Genomic DNA, 5,000 nt, shown 5'->3' with positions numbered 1-5,000 from the left:
TTCTTTAGCCATTGAAACACGTGGTGTTGTTGAGCGTCTGCTAATTTATTCAGAAAATCATATTGATATAAAATGATTTACACTTCTGTTTCAATGCAGTTAAAATATATAGTCTTCATAATGGAAAAACATACACCTGATAAATGGTGTAACATAAACAAAACATGTCTTTCTTGTAGTAAATAAGCGTAAAATAAAAAACATCAAATATTGGTGGAACATGGGAGACATTACGTATGTCAAAGAAAACGGACTCGCCGTTAGGGGGGACTTAACTAAACTTTTATATTTCTAAATTTATTACTATCATTATTCATCATCACCATTATTATTATCATTGTTATCATAAATATGTCATTACCATTATCATTAGTTCTATTATCATCATGAAAGTGTTATCATCAACATTATCAGTGATGATTACTTTATCATTAATATTGTTATCATTACCACCATCAACATTATGAAACTTTTCATTATCATCATTATTGTTGTTGCTTTTGTTGCCATTACTTTCTCCATTATCATCATTGTCTTTGTCATCACTGACAAAGACCTCGCAACAACACCACCAACAAAAGCATGTAGAAGAACAAGAATAGGATCACCATCAAAATAACAATAATGAGAAGAAGGATGATAACAATTGATGATTCAATAGAAATGGGAGTAACAATGATAGCAATAGTCATGAAATAATTATAATAATATGAATAGGACCATTGATGATGATTATGATTGATGATGAGGATAATCATATTTCTTTTAGAAAATCATGAAAATAATAATGATAACATCAATAATAATTAAGATGATCATACTTATTATTATCATAATTGTTATAACTAATCATTATAACATTTATAGTATAAAGAAATATAGAAAAATCTATTCATTTCTATTTTATAGAATTTTCTATAAAAATATTTTATTGAAAAATTCATAGAATAAAGAAATAAATATCAATAAAATTAATGATAAAAGATGAAAAAGATTCCCATATTAAATTATAACAATAATTGCTATAAATTCCATGAAGACAAAGAAGAGAAAAGAAACAAAAGCAAAATTCTTCTGGTGCCTTTAAGAAGTCACTCGCTTTCCAATCGCCTTACCATCCTTATCCTTGGCGTTCACTTCTCCGCCCTTCTCGAGGAGCGTCTCTGCAACAGCATGATGGCCGTTCTCGGAAGCAAAGTGTAAGGGAGTCCGACCTGAGGGAGGAAGATGCTTGTGTTAGACGTCTGTTTGTGAGTAATGAGCGTGAGAAGGGAAGTGAGGATGACAATGCGAAGGTGAATGAGAGTGAGGATGACAATGCGAAGGTGAATGTGATTGAGAATTACAGGAAGAAGGTGAATGTGAGTGAGAATGACAATGAGAAGCTGAATGTGAGTGAGAATGACAATAAGGTGAATATGAGTGAGAATAAAAATGAAAAAGTGAAAGTGAGTGTGAATGAGAGTTCAAAGGTGAATATGAGTGAGAATGACAATGAGAAGCTGAATGTGAGTGAGAAGGACTATAAGGTCAATATGAGTGAGAATGAAAATGAAAAAGTGAAAGTGAGTGTGAATGAGAGTTAAAAAGTGAATATGAGTGAGAATGACAGTGAGGTGAATGTGAGTGAGAATGATAGTGAGAAGGTGAATATGTGTGAGTGACAGTGAGAAGGTGAATGAGTGAGAATGACAATGATGAGGGGAATGTGAGTGAGAATGACAGTGAGAAAGTGAATGTGAATGAGAATGACAATGAGAAGGTGAATGTGAGTGAGAATGACAGTGAGCTGAATGTGAGTGAGAATGAAAATAAGGTGAAAGTGAGTGAGAATGAATATGAGAAAGTGAATATGAGTGAGAATGACAGTCAGAAGTTGAATGTGAGTGAAAATGATAATGATAAGGTGAATGTGAGTGAGAATAACAATGAGAAGGTGGATGTGAGTGAGAATGAAAATGAGAAGGTGAATGTGAGTGAGAATGACAGTGAGCTGAATGTGAGTGAGAATAAAAATAAGGTGAAAGTGAGTGAGAATGAATATGAGAAAGAGAATATGAGTGAGACTGACAGTGAGAAGCTGAATGTGAGTGATAATGAGAATGATAAGGTGAATGTGAGTGTGAATAAAAATGAGAAGGTGGATGTGAGTGAGAATGACAATGAGAAGGTGAATGTGAATGAGAATGACAGTGAGAAAGTGAATGTGAATAAGAATGACAGTGAGAAGGTGGATGTGAGTGAGCATGACAATGAGGTGAATGTGAGAGAGAATGACAATGAGAAGATGAATATGACTGAGAATGAAAATAAGGTAATTATGAATGAGAATGACAATGTAAAGGTGAATGTGAGTGAGAATGACAATGAGAAGGTGAATGTGAGTGAGAATGAAAGTTAGAAGGTGAATGTGAGTCAGAATGATAATGCGAAGGTGAATGTCAGTGTGAATGACAATGAGAAGATGAATGTGAGTGAGAATAAAAATGAGAAAGTGAATGTGAGTGAAATTGAAAATGAGGTGAATATGAGTGAGAATGACAATGAGAAGGTTAATATGAATGAGAATGAAAGTGAGAAGGTGAATGTGAGTGAGAATGACAATGAGAAGGTGAATGCGAGTGATAATGACATGAGAAGGTGAGTGTCAGTGAAAATGACAATGCGAAGGTGAATGTGAGTGAGAATGATAACGAGAAGGTGAATATGAGTGAGAATGACAATCTGAAGGTGAAAGTGAGTGAGAATGATAATGATGAGGTGAATGTGAGTGAGAATGACAGTGAGAAGGTGAATGTGAGTAGGAATGACAATGAGAAGGTGAATGTGGATGACAATGATAATGATAAGGTGAATGTGAGTGAGAATGACAATGAGAAGGTGAATGTAAGTGAGAATGACAGTGAGAAGATTAATGTAAGTGAGAATGACAATAAGCAAGTGAATGTGAGTGAGAAAGACAATGAGAAGCAGAAGGTGAGTGAGAATGAAAATGAGAATGTGAAAGTGAGTGTGAATGACAACTAAAGGTAAATGTGAATGAGAATGACAGTGAGGTGAATGTGAGTGAGAATGAAAATGAGGTGAATGTGAGTGAGAATGAAAATAAGGTGAATGTGAGTGATAATGACAGTGAGAATGTGAATGTGAGTGATAATGATGATGAGAAGGTGAATGAGTGAGAAAGACTATGAGAAGGTGAATGAGTAAGAATGACAATGAGAAGGTGAATGAGTGAGAATGATAATGAGAAGGTGAATGAGTGAGAATGACAATGAGAAGGTGAATGTGAGTAGGAATGACAATGAGAAGGTGAATGTGGATGAGAATGAGAATGAAAAGATGAATGTGAGTGAGAATGATAATTAGAAGGTGAATGTGAGTGAGAATGACAATGAGAAGGTGAATGTGAGTGAGAATGACAATATGAAGGTGAATGACTGAGAATGACAATGAGAAGGTGAATGACTGAGAATGACAATGAGAAGGTGAATGTGAGTGAGAATGACAATGAGAAGGTGAATGAGTGAGAATGACAATGAGAAGGCGAATGAGTGAGAATGACAATGAGAAGGTGAATGAGTGAGATTGACAATGAGAAGGTGAATGTGAGTGAGAATGACAATGAGAAGGTGAATGTGAGTGAGAATGAAAATGAGAAGGTGAATCTGAGTGAGAATGACAATGAGAAGGTAAATGTGAAAGAGAATGACAGTGAGAAAGTGAATGTGAGTGAGAATGACAATAAGAAGGTGAATGTGAGTGAAAATGAAAATGAGGTGAATGTGAGTGAGAGTGAGAATGAAAATGAGAAGGTGGATGTGAGTGAGAATGACAATGAGAAGGTGAATGTGAGTGAGATTGAGAATGACAATAAGAAGGTGAATATGAATGAGAATGACATGAGAAGGTGGATGCGAGTGAGAATGACAGAAAGTAGGTAAATGAGTGAGAATGACAATGAGGAGGTGGATATGAGTGAGAATGACAATGAGAAGGTGAATGAATCTGAATGACAAAGGGAAGGTGAATATGAGTGAGAATGACAATGGCAAGGTGAATGTGAGTGAGAATGGTAATGAGAAGGTGAATGTGAGTTAGAATGACAATGAGAAGGTGAATGTGAGTGAGGATGACAATGAGAAGGTGAATAAGTTAGAATGACAATGAGAAGGTGAATGAGTGAGAATGACAATGGGAAAGTGAATGTGAGTGAGAATGACAATGGGAAGGTGAATGTGAGTGAGAATGACAATGAGAAGGTGAATGTGAGTTAGAATGACAATGAGAAGGTGAATGTGAGTGAGGATGACAATGAGAAGGTGAATGTAAGAGAGAATGACAATGAGAAGGTGAATAAGTTAGAATGACAATGAGAAGGTGAATGAGTGAGAATAACAATGGGAAGGTGAATGAACGAGAATGACTATGGGAAGATGAATGTGAGTGAGAATGACAATGAAGAGATGAATGTGAGTGAGAATGACAATGAGAAGGTGAATGTGAGTGAGAATGACAATGAGAAGGTGAATGTAAGAGAGAATGACAATGAGAAGGTTAATAAGTTAGAATGACAATGAGAAGGTGAATGAGTGAGAATGGCAATGAGAATCTGAATGAGTTAGAATGATAATGAGAAGGTGAATGTGAGTGAGAATAACAATGAGAAGGTGAATGTCAGTGAGAATGAAAATGATAAGGTGAATGTGAGTGAGAATGACAATGAGAAGGTGAATGTGAGTGAGAATGAAAATTATAATGTGAATGTGAGTGAGAATGTGATTAATAAAGATGATTAGGTTGATAAGGATAAGGACAAGAAATAGTATTAATATTATGAATTCTAATATGAATGGAAAAAAATAATAATAATAATTATGAAAAGGCATAGAAATGAGAAGGAAAAAAAATGTGTATTATAATGAGAAGGGAAATTATAACAGAAATGAATGTTCGAAAATTATTTATCAATAATATGAATTTCTTTTGTGTTATTACTA

The 5,000-nt window shown here is 34.8% G+C and overlaps 2 protein-coding genes and 1 long non-coding RNA gene across 3 annotated transcripts in view; 1 reads left to right on the top strand and 2 right to left on the bottom strand.

Moving 5' to 3' along the window:
* LOC122246354 (uncharacterized) overlaps positions 1 to 5,000 on the bottom strand; it is a 1,434,769-nt gene that overhangs the window by 168,597 nt on the left and 1,261,172 nt on the right. The window lies entirely within an intron of this gene.
* The window catches only part of LOC122263496 (uncharacterized), a 1,386,165-nt gene that overhangs the window by 391,656 nt on the left and 989,509 nt on the right, over positions 1 to 5,000 (top strand). The gene's annotated exons all lie outside the window — the stretch shown is intronic.
* The window catches only part of LOC147466573 (uncharacterized), a 277,312-nt gene that overhangs the window by 669 nt on the left and 271,643 nt on the right, over positions 1 to 5,000 (bottom strand). The gene's annotated exons all lie outside the window — the stretch shown is intronic.

This window comes from Penaeus japonicus, unplaced genomic scaffold (genome assembly GCF_977035675.1).
Source record: "Penaeus japonicus unplaced genomic scaffold, GWHDUDI00000001_assembly GWHDUDI00000043, whole genome shotgun sequence".
Classification (NCBI taxonomy): Eukaryota; Metazoa; Arthropoda; class Malacostraca; order Decapoda; family Penaeidae; genus Penaeus; species Penaeus japonicus.
The sequence above is the reverse complement of the archived record's forward strand: the minus strand, read 5'-3'. Positions and strand labels throughout refer to the sequence as shown.